Source organism: Microtus oregoni, unplaced genomic scaffold, assembly GCF_018167655.1.
Source record: "Microtus oregoni isolate MIOR12 unplaced genomic scaffold, Mior012 000014F_ref0000157, whole genome shotgun sequence".
Taxonomy (NCBI): Eukaryota; Metazoa; Chordata; class Mammalia; order Rodentia; family Cricetidae; genus Microtus; species Microtus oregoni.
This window is the reverse complement of record NW_024543073.1, coordinates 17,418,148-17,432,465: the sequence shown is the minus strand read 5'-3', so window position 1 is coordinate 17,432,465 and position 14,318 is coordinate 17,418,148. Positions and strand designations below refer to the sequence as shown.

Genomic DNA, 14,318 nt, shown 5'->3' with positions numbered 1-14,318 from the left:
GGATCACTTGTGCCCAGGAACTTGACACTAACCTGGGCAACATAGCAAGATACAGACTACATACATACATACATACATACATACATACATACACACATACATACATGCCAGGCTCATGAACTTTATAGGCATGGTCACACTTTAAAGGCATTCTAACAGCCTAAACACAAAGATGGTCACTACAGATCTGTTGTGATGAGCAGCACACAGTGGGATCTAGTAAGTAATGATACTGATTATATTCATAACCCAAGAGAGCTAGACAGCAGAACGAAAGGCCCAAAAGGGTAGGAACCTCGTCTTCTGTCCTGTGGGATCCCACGAGCATCACAGTGCCTGGCACACTTGCTAAGCATTTACAGATGAAATTACACACGAATGGCAAGCCCCTGTGGACGCTGGCTTTTCATCTTGGACTGGGCTGCTACAAGGGACCCCATCACTCTCCATTCTCTCTGACATAGCTCCTAAATGAAGCCTCACAACAGAAACCGTGGACTCCCAGCTGGTATTCCCACACACAACGAGGACATTAAGGACCAAAATGCCAGCTTCCCACACAGCTCACTGTCCACAGAACCATGATCTTATTGTTTTCTGTCTTCATTAACATAACTTCACTATTGCCAGAGACTCCTGCCCAGGCAAACCAGGGACTGTTTACTGCAGAAATTTCCCACAAGACTCATCAACCCTTCAGCAGGAACCACCAATGGACAGTAGAGAAGCCCTAAATCCAATTTAAACCATCATGATCCTTGCCAACTCCCATGAAGGCCCCCATCTGAACCTTCCATTCCCCCCACCATCACCAACCCTACTCCCACAATGAAAAAAAATCTTTATGAAACCAAGCTTCAATTTCTCAATGAATTCCTGTCTTGCCACCCCCAGCCCCTGCAGCCATTAAGGGTTTGGAGCAGGGCTCCCAGATTCACTAGGGCAGTCATAAGCACAGCTTTGTCTCATGCATGTGAGGAGTATTTGTGGAGGGAGCATGGAACAAAATCCCAACACAGCAAAGAGAAACGTCCTGCTGTGCACGGATACAAAATAAAACTGCTCGGTTTACACGTTCACGGGTCTGCTCAGCTTTCCCTACATCTGCATCAATGACTAAGGGCTTTAGATTTCAAATACACAAGAACGATACCTGGCTCCTTATCACTGGATAGTACCACCCAGTCCCCTGCATAGTGGCACTATCATTTGTTATGAGACACAGCACATAGCCCCTCTACAGTGGAACAGCATCCTAAACACCAAAGCATCTAAAGTAGATCCGCAGCCCTGGCTGCACACAGTTACTATGCATTTGTTTGATAAGCTTCAACTCATCTTTATGAAAAATCACAAGGCTTACATTGGCTTTTCCTCTCCACGTGCTGGAAACTCAACCTAATGCCTCATGGACCCTAGGCACCAAAGAATTGATTCTTTTTTTTATCCTTGAAATTTATGACCATTTTACTTATTTACTTAAAAATCATGGCTTTTATTCTTAGCAGGCCCCCTGCAGGACAAGTCTGACAACATTTGTACTTATTTTTCTTATTTCAAATAATAACCAGGAAGAGACTTGTTAGGATCAGGTAACAAAGCAAACACTCACCTGCACAGACATGCACACACACCCTGGCCAGCCGAGGAGAGCCGATCGGCATGAGATACTGAGCGGCCACACTAAATGGAACTTTTACACCACAGATCCCGATGTGGAAGTGGTGAGAAAGGTCTCGTGTTTGTACAGGCTGCAGTTTTCTCCCGAGAAAAACACAACTGAGAGAGAGAGAGAGAGAGAGAGAGAGAGAGAGAGAGAGGATATCTAAACCCCTGGAGTTCAAACAGTAGCACTGGTAAAGGCACGCATGGGTTCAGTACGTGAACAGTCCTGCTTAGGGCCTGCTGCAGTGTTCTAAAAATGGGGTACTGCTGACTATGTTCAGCTGACCAAGAAGAATGACTGTGGGGGCCTCGCTCCCTCCAGTAGCAGAAACTTTCACGCCTGCCTGGCTCGTCCCAAGCATCTACTCTCTATTTACGAGGCAAGAGGGGGCCCATTCTCACATCTCAAATGGGAGAGAACAGTCATGACCCTGCAGCTCACTATCCTCTCGGCCTTAGCCTCAGATCTTCCCCACTTTTGGAAGAGGAAGGAGGGGGGAAAGCAGGGAGAGAAGTTTCCTCTGATGGCCAAAGAAAGCACAGAATAAAGCTACGAGTGTTAAAGAGTGAGCGCTCTCATTCAGTGCGATGTTCAGCATGGAGAAGAAGGCAAAGAGCCTGAAATAGGAAGCATCGTGACACATATAAATAATTCTTCTTGTTAGAAGGTTCCGATTTCTTAACAGCAGCCAAGAAAACCAACTGTGGAAAGGGGTTATACAGTCAGGCAGAGGTAGGGCTGTTTAATTAAAATAAAGACAAAAAAAGAGAAAAGACCTAAGTAGATGTCTCTTCCTGTTTATTTAGCTAGTAGCAGGAGTTATGTGGAGTAATGTAACCAAGCAGAATTACTAATAATTGCTCTGATGGCACACATTAGAAGGTACAACTTCTAACATCCTGGGAACACAATCACCCAGACCCAGAGAGGAACTGAACAGGCCGTGACTTTCAATAAACCACTCCTGTTTCGGAAGGGTGAGGGCCTATCTGCCCTTAGCAGGGAACAAAGCTTGATTCTCACACACCTTGCTCTGTGGAGCATCAGTTTCTCCGCTTATAAAACGAGTCTGGCATGCCCAAAAAGGATCCAATTAATCCAGGCTCATGGCCATGACCAATGCCCAACAAGAAGAAGCTCACGGTAGGAGAGATTGCCTTTGGCATGTGGTTTGTGAAGGCACAGTCTCTCGTTGACAGGGAAGCTGTGGTGACAGGAAACTGAAGTGGCTCTCATACTGTGCTCACGACCAGGAAGCAGAAAAAGGTGAATGTTGTTGCTTGGCTGGCTTTCTCCTTTCCCCAGCCCACAGAAGGATGACACCTGCTTCAGGGCAGGTCGTGCCTCTGTGGTTAATCCTCTTTGGACACACCCAAAGTCATGCCTCACTAACGCCCCAAGTGTTTCTTAACCCGATGAAGATGACAATTAAAACGAACCACCATAAGTCCACTCCTTCTCAACTTGATACCCAAACAAGTCCCTTTTAAACCCAAACAGCCCACCTACCCTTAAAGCTCACGGCCATCCCATAAAGTAAAATAGTTTTAGTCCCACTCTAAGAGTCCCTTGAGTTTATCAGCTCCAACATTGGTCAAAAGACCAAAGTCGAAAATCTTGTCTGAAACTCAAAGAAATTTCTTAACTGTGAGCCTGACATGACCCCTCTAAAATAATTTTTAAACATTATATATTTTCAATATACAATGGCACAAAAGTAAATATTCCCATTTCAAAATGGAAGAATAGGGGCATAGTAAGGAAATATTAGATCAAAGTAAGACCAAAACCCAGCAAAGCAAATACCAAAACCTGCAGGTCCATGTCCAGCATATGGGGCTAATGATAACACCATGGGTTCTCCAATAAGTTTACACAGCCCTGCTCCTTCAGCCCTGCTGCCTGAGGCACACACAGCCTTTCTTCTAGACTACTGTACTTCCTTTTACACTGCAGCCTTACATGGCAGATGTCCAATGCTTTTTGGCATGTCCAATATCCTGAGGACTCCATCGCAAACTAGGCTCCACTCTCTCAGCTTCACATACCCTTGCAGGTAACCGGCAGCACCACACAATGCCTGGACCTAGATGCATTCTTGGCACAAGCCTACATGACTCTCTGATGGGGGATGCCCCTATGTGTGCTGTGAGTATGTTCTATTACCACTGGTTAATAAAGAAGCTGCTTTGGCATACAGAAGGGCAGAATAGAGCTAGGCAGGAAAGCCAAACTGAATACAGGGGAAAAGAAGGCAGAGTCTGGGAGAAGTCAACATCCACCAGAGGAGTAAGATGGCAGAGCATTTCCAGTACGCCATAGGGCACATGGCAATAAACAGATTATTAGAAATGGGCTAATTTATACGTAGAGGTAGCCAGCAAGAAACCTGGACCATCAACCAAACAGTTTGCAATTAATATTAGGCCTCAGAGTGTTATTTGAAAACTGACAGGCAGGAGAGAGACCTCCCGTGACAACCCTCTTACTCTTGACTCTTACATCTTACCAGATGCCATGTTGTGGTGGGAGCTTAAAATGTAGCCTGGCCCTCCCTCCCAGAGCAACCCCAGCGTTTGTGTGTCTGGCTTCAGTGTATCTTAAAAGCCAATCCTGGGACTATATTTGCACAGGCAGCCCTGGAATTTCTTCCCGATTGTCCTCAAGGTATCTTTCTGATTGTCCCAGTGCAAAGCCCAGGGTTTCTCCTTAATGGCGCTAATCTCTAACACTGGAGCCACTTTGTCTATACCCACCCACGTTTAAGCTCCTTTCCTCCTCAACAAACAGCTCTTACTCTCTCTCACTTCAAATCTCGGTAAATGTTGTAAGCAATAACCATGTCATATCCTGAATGTTTTGCCATCTTCCACTAAATAATGTAGTCCACTATTTTTAATTCAGCCTCACTCAAATTTTCAGGAAATGGGCAAAATAAACCAGATTCTTCATTAAAACATAAGAAAAACGTCCTCTAGCTCAGTTGTGGTTCAAGTCCTTGTTTATGGCTGAAACCTCGTGTGTGCACAGCCATCGCTGTCCACATGTCTCCTGGTGTGTGCTCTGCCAAACTGTCACTGCAATGGACCATTACACTCTTCTCGCAGAATCCTAGCAGGTACCCAGCTCACAACTCCAAATTCTCTCATATTCATCCCGGAAACTAGTTTCAAAAGCACACAAGGCACATGGCCAGGGTTCTCATAGCAACGGTCCCACTCCCAGTACAAGTTTTCTTAGTTTCTTTTCTCGTTGCTATGATCAAATATCTGACAAGAAGCGACTTACAGGAGGAAGGGATTTGTGTTTGCTATCTATTCCTCTACCATTGCAGGGAAGGCATGGGCTGGGAGCAGGAGGTGGCCAATCACATAGCATTCATGGTCAAGAAGCCGGAAAGAGTGAATGCCGCTACTCAACTTGCTCCCTCCCACATGCCCCCCTTTTTTTTTCATTAAGTCTGGGACCCAGCCCATGGGATGCCACTGCCATGTTCAAGACAGGTCTTTCCCTTTAAGTCATTAACCCTCTCTGGAAATGCCCTTACAGACACACTCACAGCTGTGTCCCATGAACACCTGAGATGATTTTTAATCTATTCAAGTTGACAATCAAAATTAACTGTCACCGCTCCAAAGAGAAGTCAATCAGGTCTGGCTTTGTAGTGAGCAAGATGTGTACAAAACAGCACATACTGAGGGGACTTCCAGATCATCTAAGATGAAAGAGAGAGGACAGGCGGGTGTTTTAAGGAAAGAGGTAATGCTTCACGGTCGGTCTGCACGTGGAACCATCCATACCTTTCTATTAGTCTATCCTTCAGCATGGAAGATTTAAAACTTAAATTGTGCCGGGCAGTGGTGGCACATGTTTTTAATCCCAGCACTTGGGAGGCAGAGGCAGGCGGATCTCTGTGAGTTCAAGGCCAGCCTGGTCTACAGAGCTAGTTCCAGGACAGGCACCAAAGCTACAGAGAAACCCTGTCTCCAAAAATCCAAACAAAAAACAAACAAACAAAAAACAAATAAAACTTAAATTGCTAGTGTAGGCTCACCAATTATAACAACTGTGGCTATATATATGTAAAAACAAGAGGCATGTGAGAAATTGATGGGCTGGTGAGATGACTTGGTGGCTAACAGCACTTGCTGACAAGCCCAAGGACCTGAGTTTGGTCCCTGGGGGATACATGGTAGAAAGAGAGTATCTACACCTCTGACCTTCACACATGTACGCTAGTATATGTATACATTGATACACAATAAATAAATAGTAAAAGAATATAACAATTAACTAAATAAGTTTCCTTAAGAGTAAAATGTAAGGATTTTCCCAAGAGTATCCGTGTTTATTGAGACACTATTCACAGGACATGGAATCAATCTTGGTGCCTACCAACAAATGAATGGATAAAGAAAAAAATGTGGCAAACACATACAGACATACACACACACATGCACACACACACACACAAGCACCAGTGAGTTTTATGTGGCCAAAAGTTGAATTAAATCATGTCATTTGAGAATAAATGGGCAGGACGAGACATCATCATATTAATTGAAATAAACTAGTCTCACAAAGACAATAATTGTACTGTTGTTCTCCCACATATGTGGAATGTATGGGAGCACATTAAAAGGACATGGAAATAAAAGGGGGTACATATAGTCAAAGTATAATGTATGCATGTAGCTGCATAGTGAACGTGGATGAAACCCAATTGCTGTGAACAATTAATACATGTTCATAAACATATTTAACATAATTAGTTAAGCAAGATTCTGGACCTCACTGTCTCTGCATACACACACACACACACATACATACACATACACACACACACATTGCTATAAATACTTTGGGACACATGGCAATATCTAATAAAGAAATTGGATCTTACATCCCATAATGAGCTCAATCCTACATATTAACTCCAGCAATGAGTTAATATGTGTACTATATTATGTGTATTAATTCATGTGCACCACGAAACACACGCAAAAATTCAAAGTTCAAACTTAGAATTTTGTTGTTGTTGTTGTTGTTGTTGTTGCTTTGAGACAGGATTTCTCTGGAGCTATGGAGCTAATCTTGGAACTCACTTTGTAGACTTGGCTGGCCTCAAACTCATGGAGATCCACCTATCTCTGCCTCCCGAGTGCTGGGATAAAAGGCGTATACCACCACTGCCCAGCTTTAGACAGAATTTTAGTGTTCAAAATATACAAAATCATTGTAACCATATATTGTGGTTTGAATGAGAATCACCACCATAGGCTCATTTGTTTAAACACATGGTCTCTGTTCAGTGGATATTTGGGAAGGACAAGACGTATGGCCTTCCTGGAGGAAGTATGTCATTGGGGCAGGCTTTCAAAGACTCATGCCATTCTGAGTTAGCTCTCCCTGCCTCCTACTTGTGGATCAAGATGTGAGCTGTTGGCTGTTCTGGCCACTGTGCCTTTGCTTTGCCGTCATGGAGATTAACCTCCGATAACTGCAAACCCAGCTAAACACTTTCTTGTCTAAGTTTCCTTGGCCATGTTGTTCTGTCACAGAGAAAGAAAGAAAGGAAGGAAGGAAGGAAGGAAGGAAGGAAGGAAGGGAAAGGGAAGGGAGGGGAGGGGAGGAAAGGAGGGAAGGAGGGGAAAGGAGGGAAGGAGGGAAAAGAAAACAGTCAGATAATAGGGTAATAACAGTAAAAACAAATGACAAGGCCAGTGGGATGGCACGGTGGAAAAGGGCTGATGGCCTGAGTTTGATCTTCAGGACCAATATGGTAAAAGGAGAGAATCTACTCTTGCAAGTTGTCGTCTGACCTCCATATAAACACTATGGCGTGCTTACATTATTTACAGAGCAAATAAATAAATGTAATTTAAAAAAATTGATTATGACACTAAACACACCTACAACACACATACACACACACACACACACACACACACACGTGCGGGAAGAGGGGTTTCTGAAAATAGCTGATGCTGGGCAGTGGTGGCTCACACCTTAGTCCCAGCACTGGGAAAGCAGAGGCAGGTAGATATCTGTGAGTTTGAGGCCACTCTGGAATAAGTTCCAGGGTAGTCAGGGCTACACAGAGAAACCAAATTGGGGAGTGGGGTGAGAGAGGAAGAGAGAGAGAGAAAATAAAACTGCTGAACACTCAAGACCCTCCCCCGAACAATTACATCAGGGTATCTAAAGAGAGGTGAGCACCCACATATCCAAGCGACTCTTAACACAAAACCAGAGTTGGAGCCTCTTGAAGTCAGTAGGTATTTACCAAAATATATCCCTAAGGCCTGCCTTCTAGAACGTTGTTTTCCTAATCTGCTCTGAAGAGCTGTTATCCATTAAAAAGACTTACCAAAGGACAAAAATGACCAATTTTTTTTTGTGAGTTTAACAAGTTCTTTTCCACCCAAAGGGCTAACTGCTGAGCCAGGAAATGGGCTCAAACTCTTAGCAAAATGTTAAAACTAACGACAAGGATGAAATCTAGGGCAGAGGATACCTTGAAAACACAAATAAATTCGGAGGCTGGACTCCAGAAAGTGCAATAACTCCTGTGGGAAGCCATGGGGATGTATTCAGCATAGTAAGGTTTTGAAGACCAATGGTCTTCTATTCACATAAATCCAATTCATTAAAACAAATTCTACTCTGATTTCCAAAGCTGCACAATCATACAGGTCTCAACTTGTGCTCCCAAGTCATTCAGCAAACAAATATTAAGTAATTGCATTTCTATGTGCCAAACCCAAGCATAGATGGACACAGTCCCTCCCTGTGAACAGCAAACAGCCATTTGAGTTCAGAATAAAATAAAAGGCTGACCTATAGAATTGTTGCCCAGTGAACTAGAATTGTAAGGCTTGTAATTGTAAGTGTAGACACAAAGAGTGTATGACGAAATAAGGAAACCATTCAGCCAACAAGAAAAGGTATCTGCATGTCCACCCTACAAGGCATCATGACACAGAAGCTTTCAGATGTTTAAAAAATGCCAAATGTGAAGAGCAAAATGTAAGGAAACAAGAGGAAAATATTAACCAAAATTTACATGGAGAGTAAAACAGAAAATTTGTCATGAATAGCACATACACACACACGGAGAGAGAGAGAGAGAGAGAGAGAGAGAGAGAGAGAGAGAGAGAGAGAGAGAAGGGGGGGGGGTTCTGAGATGCTTGCAAAGTTGTCAGTAAAACCAAGAAAAGGGGCCATGCAGTACAGCGCCTTCCATGGATACAGTCTGCTCAGGGCTCCAGGGGTAGTTATACAGCTAGCCTTCAGTACAGAAGGTGGGAGGCTGGTGAACCTAGAGTAGGAATCACAACTACAAACATGCATGTGCAAAAGAAAGACACAGCACTGAAAAGAACAGAAGACCAACATGGTAGCCATGGCTGATCACGAGGCCAAAAAGAAAGCACAGAGAGGCATTAGCACAGTAGCAGGCCGTGCTTGCCTGCGGCTTCTCTTCTGCATTGGATGCATTTGAGACACTCACTCAAACAGCAACCATGCCTAAGAATCCCTGGAAACATCCATTGCACACCATCATTCCAGAAAATCTGCATTGTGTGTCTACAACTTAGATGGATTTGGCATCTCACCAAGGTTGGTTTATTTCAGCTTCTGGAACTAGAACTACATCGTTGAAACACTAAAAAAGTCTATTATACCTCCAAGATGACGATTTTATTTTGGCTTTCACATCTAGAGACACTGTGGGTAACAGCACACCAGGTAATAAGAATCCAGATACACCTTGTATGGGGAGATAAAAGAAAGGGCTCGAGATCGGGATTTAAGCACCTATAGAGCTCCAAATTTGGGGAGTTGCCTGGTCTATTAAAGGGAAAATAATATTGAGCCAGCTTACTACCTCAGAGTGTAAGAAATAGCATACAGGTCAGGGTTCCCAAGAACTATACATGATTTTTTTTTAATACAAGGAATCACAGCGTACTGTCACTAAATAGATATGTGGCGTGTTTGGAAGCAGTTTTCTCTGGTTATCATTTAAAAACATAATTGATGGGAACGAGTCTCCGGCTTAGGATGCACTGTAATTGCATCAGTGCCGGGCTCCAGATGAGCCATTAAGACAGATTGCCTGTAATCCCCTGCCTGGAGCCGCAGGCAGTCATTAGGTGTCATAAGCACCAATTACACCAGACCTTCTTTCCAGCCTGTGCAATCCATTTTTCTCTTACTGGTTAATGTCTCTTCAGCTTCTGCGCACCCCTCACACCACAGGTGAGTGGAATTCTCAGATGCATGCCTGATGACCGCAGGTGAGTGGAATTTTCATATATGTGTCTTAATGACCACAGGTAGGTAGAATTCTCAGATGCATGCCTTAATGACCGCAGGTGAGTGGAATTCTCAGTCACGTGCCTTGATGACCACAGGTGAGTGGAATTCTCAGATGCATGCTTTGGTGACCACAGGTGGGTGGAATTCTCAGATGCATGCCTTGGTGACCACAGGTGGGTGGAATTCTCAGATGCATGCCTTGATGACCACAGGTGGGTGGAATTCTCAGATGCATGCCTTGATGACCGCAGGTGAGTGGAATTGTCAGTCACGTGCCTTGATGACCACAGGTGAGTGGAATTCTCAGACACGTGCCTTGGTGACCACAGGTGAGTGGAATTCTCAGACGCGTGCCTTGGTGACCACAGGTGAGTGGAATTCTCAGACGCGTGCCTTGGTGACCACAGGTGAGTGGAATTCTCAGACATGTGCCTTGATGACCGCAGGTGAGTGGAATTCTCAGACACGTGCCTTGATGACTGCAGGTGAGTGGAATTGTCAGTCACGTGCCTTGATGACCACAGGTGGGTGGAATTCTCAGACACGTGCCTTGATGACCGCAGGTGAGTGGAATTCTCAGACACGTGCCTTGATGACTGCAGGTGAGTGGAATTCTCAGACATGTGCCTTGATGTCCATTCAGGACCCTTGCTCTTTTCAGAAGTCAAATGAAAACTCAATGCAGTTTCCACTGTTCTACTGCCAAGCAGGAAAAGTGTGGATTTCTCTTGCAACTTGGCGCCTAACATGGGACTTGAACCCACCACCTTGAAATTAAGAGTCTCGTGCTCTACGGACTGAGGGTTGTGGGAATTTATTCAGCCAAAAGCAACTGGACTTTTGAAGTCTACAGCAGTTTTCTGGATTCCAGAACAACCAGGAAATTAGCCAATGGTGTACAACTGGGCAGGCTCTACTCATTGCCCTGGTACTAGACACCTGAGTCAGGACCCTGTTCCTAGGCTAAGAAATGTCAAATGTTTGAGGTGTAAACTGTAGTATCATTGAGAGATTTTTATCCATCTCATTTCGTGTCAGAAACACAATCAGCAAGGGTTATTCCAGTAAGGGGAGAGAAAGAAAGGAAGTAGAATTGACCAAGCAGGAAGTTAGTATCAAAGGGGCTATAGACTTAGCAGGAGGCTAGGGAGGTTGGGAAGAAGTTTCAACAGAAATGTGGACATCACACCCTCTTCCTTCCAATGCTTCAGGACATTGAAGTGGGAGAGGAGCAGAAAGATTTTAAGAGCCAGAGATGGTGGGTGACGACAATGAAGTCGTATTTTTTAGACACAACAGGGCAGTTGAGCACAGGAACTATGTGGTGAGAGCATTCACCAGCCCTGCACATGCTCAGATAGATAAAAGTCTGATGTGTAATTGGGGAAACAGGCATGAAGTTCCAACTCTAGCTAGGTGTGGTGGTTTGGAAGAAAATGGCACTATTAGGTGGTATGGCCTTCTTGGAGTAGGCAAGGTCTTACTGGGGTAAGAGTGTTACCGTGAGGGCAGGCTTTGAGGTCTCACATATACTCAAGTCATGCCCTGTGAGACAGTGTACTTCCTGTTGCCTTTGGATCAAGATACAGACTTCTCCAGCATCATATCTGCCTGAGGACACCGTAATTCCAGTTGCCATGCTCCCCACCATGATAATAAACTGAACATCCGAAACCACGATTAGATGTTTTCCTTTATAAGAGTTGCCATGGTTGTGGTGTCCCTTCACAGCAATAGAACCGTGACTAAGACACTGAAGAACTACTAACAACAGGTAGCTGCCGAGAGACAGGCTTATTTTTTAAGGGTATGACCCCCCCCCCCCCCCCCAGATCAACCATATTCCAGAAGATGACCACAGACGGGAGTATTTGGATAGCACAAACTGGACTTGGTGGGTTAAAAAATAAATAGAGGACATGAAGTATAGGGTAGGATGGATAAGGAGGTGAGAGATGAAGGGCGGGAGGGGGTGAATAAAATCCAAAGACATCGTATGAAATTTTCAAAGAATTTCTAAAAGTTTTGTTTAAAAAATAAAAAAAATAAATCTCTAAGAAATAAATGGAAACTTGCCAGAACTCATTAAAGTGTGTGTAAATGGCCAAGTCTTATAAAATGTAAAATATATCTCAACAGTTTTCATTTTATTTAACAAAAAAATCACAGTCACGTTTATTTCATGCATATGAGGTCTCTGTGGTCTTGACGTTAATAGGTCTGACACATTCCCAACTGTTCGAGTTCACTCAGAAAGCAAGGGAAGAATGAAGAACGGAGACCACTTTTCTTCCTCCAGAACTTTAGCTAGTTCTAGTCATTGTCCCTCCCAAAGTGCAAAGGCTTAAAGTAGCCTCAACTGCAGTGTGCTTGGGAAGGAAAATGTCTTAAAGCCAACAATAAGAAGATAATGAAAGTTAACATTTTGAAGAGAAACAGATTTATACAAAACAATTAAAACTCATTATTAAAGAATCAGGGATGGCTTTATTTACTACTGCTTATGCTTGTATCGCCTACTATAAATTACAGGCGGTAAAGTGAGAATTACAGAGAGGAAAAATCTGAAAAACAATAAAAAGCCAAAAGTGGATGTTTTAAAAGAGGATACAAAAAGGTCGACCAAGTAGGAAACCAACAAATTAAAAGTGAGAGGAGGACATAAGCAGACAGAAAAGGATGCACCAACTCCAAGGACCCAGGCTGATGCCAGTCTCAAGCTTTCATAACACACACATGCGCATACACACACATACAAGCATACACACGCGCGCGCGCGCACACACACGTACATGCATACACAAACACCCACACGCACATACCCACACATGCATGTACACACACACATACATGCACACGCACACATGAACACACTCAGTTCACACATATGCGCACACATGCACATGAACACACATGAACACATACAACACGCATGCACACACACATGTGCACAAACGCACACACACACACACACGAACACACAAACACACACATTCTTGGGACAAATCAAAGTAATTGTATTTATAGGAGTGGGCCAGGATACAGATATGTGAAATACAGGGTGAGATTATAAAAGACTTTGAGTTTTCTTTTCTTTTTAATTTTTAAAAGATTTGTTGTATTCTATGTATAGGAATATTTTGGCCTGTATGTATGTCTGCACAGCACTGTGTGTTCCTGGTACCCATTAAGGCCAGAAGAGGGCACTGGATCCCCTTGAACTGGAGTTGCAGCAGGTGCAAGATGCCGTGTGGGTGCTGGGAATCAAATCTGGTCCTCTGGAAGAGCAGCGAGTGCTCTAAACCAAACCTCTCCAAACCTCTCTTCATACAGCTTGGTATGAATCCATGCCTATGCCAAGGCTCTTATCTGAGTCAACAAAAGGCTTTGTAAAAGTTACTGGGGCCAAGTAAAGGGACTTGGTCAGAGCACACAGCTGGCCATTTCCCCACTGCCCAATTCTGCTCCGCCCACCTCCCAATCTCTCCTACTCACCTTCTCCAACAATTGTGCTTTTAACCATCAAAGACTGGTAGTTTTAAAACTCGTGTATCATTTAAAAAAAAAAATAAACCAGCACAAGAACATCATCCAAATCCTGTTAAGCAATGTAAGAAAACTGAAACTTTCCACCTTTTTATTCCACTTAAAAAATAACCATAAAAAATAAATAAAAAATAAAAATAAACCATAAAATGATTTCTTGGTTGCTGTCATTTTCAAGTTCAACTCTATGTGTGCAATCCCATGTGTGCAATCAAAAGCTGCATGAGCATCCTGTGTGTTTGGGCAAGTCCAAGAGCAATGGGGGTGGAGATGGGCCTGGCTAGCAGAGATGAACTTCAAAGCCTCCCAGGGCTTGGGGTCCTGTGGGAAACACCCCAGGGTAGGACATTCAAAAATAAAAGCTTTTCTCTTTTTCCTGAAAATTATAATTGGGAGAGACAGTGACCCAAATACACCCTTATGTTCTCTTTCCCAGATGGGAGAACACCAATAGGATTCCCCACTCCAAGTCTAAGGTTTACTGTTGCCAGACAGAGGCAAAGTTTCTAAAATACCTAATTATTTTACATGCATGAGCATCGGCCTGCATGTATGTAGGTGCAACATGTGTGTACCTGGTGCCTGTGGAGGTCAGAACAGATTATCAGATATCCTGGAATTTTGTGTTTGTTTTTCAAGACAGGGTTGCTCTGTGTAATAACCCTGGCTGTCGTCCTGAAACCAGCTCTTGTAGATGAGGCTGGCCTTGAACTCACAGAGATGCACCTGTCTCTGCCTCCTCAGTCCTGGGATTAAAGGCATGCACCACCACCGCCCAGCT

General features: G+C 43.8%; 1 protein-coding gene across 4 annotated transcripts in view; it reads right to left on the bottom strand.

Moving 5' to 3' along the window:
• Arhgef28 (Rho guanine nucleotide exchange factor 28) overlaps nt 1-14,318 on the bottom strand; it is a 291,354-nt gene that overhangs the window by 155,318 nt on the left and 121,718 nt on the right. The window lies entirely within an intron of this gene.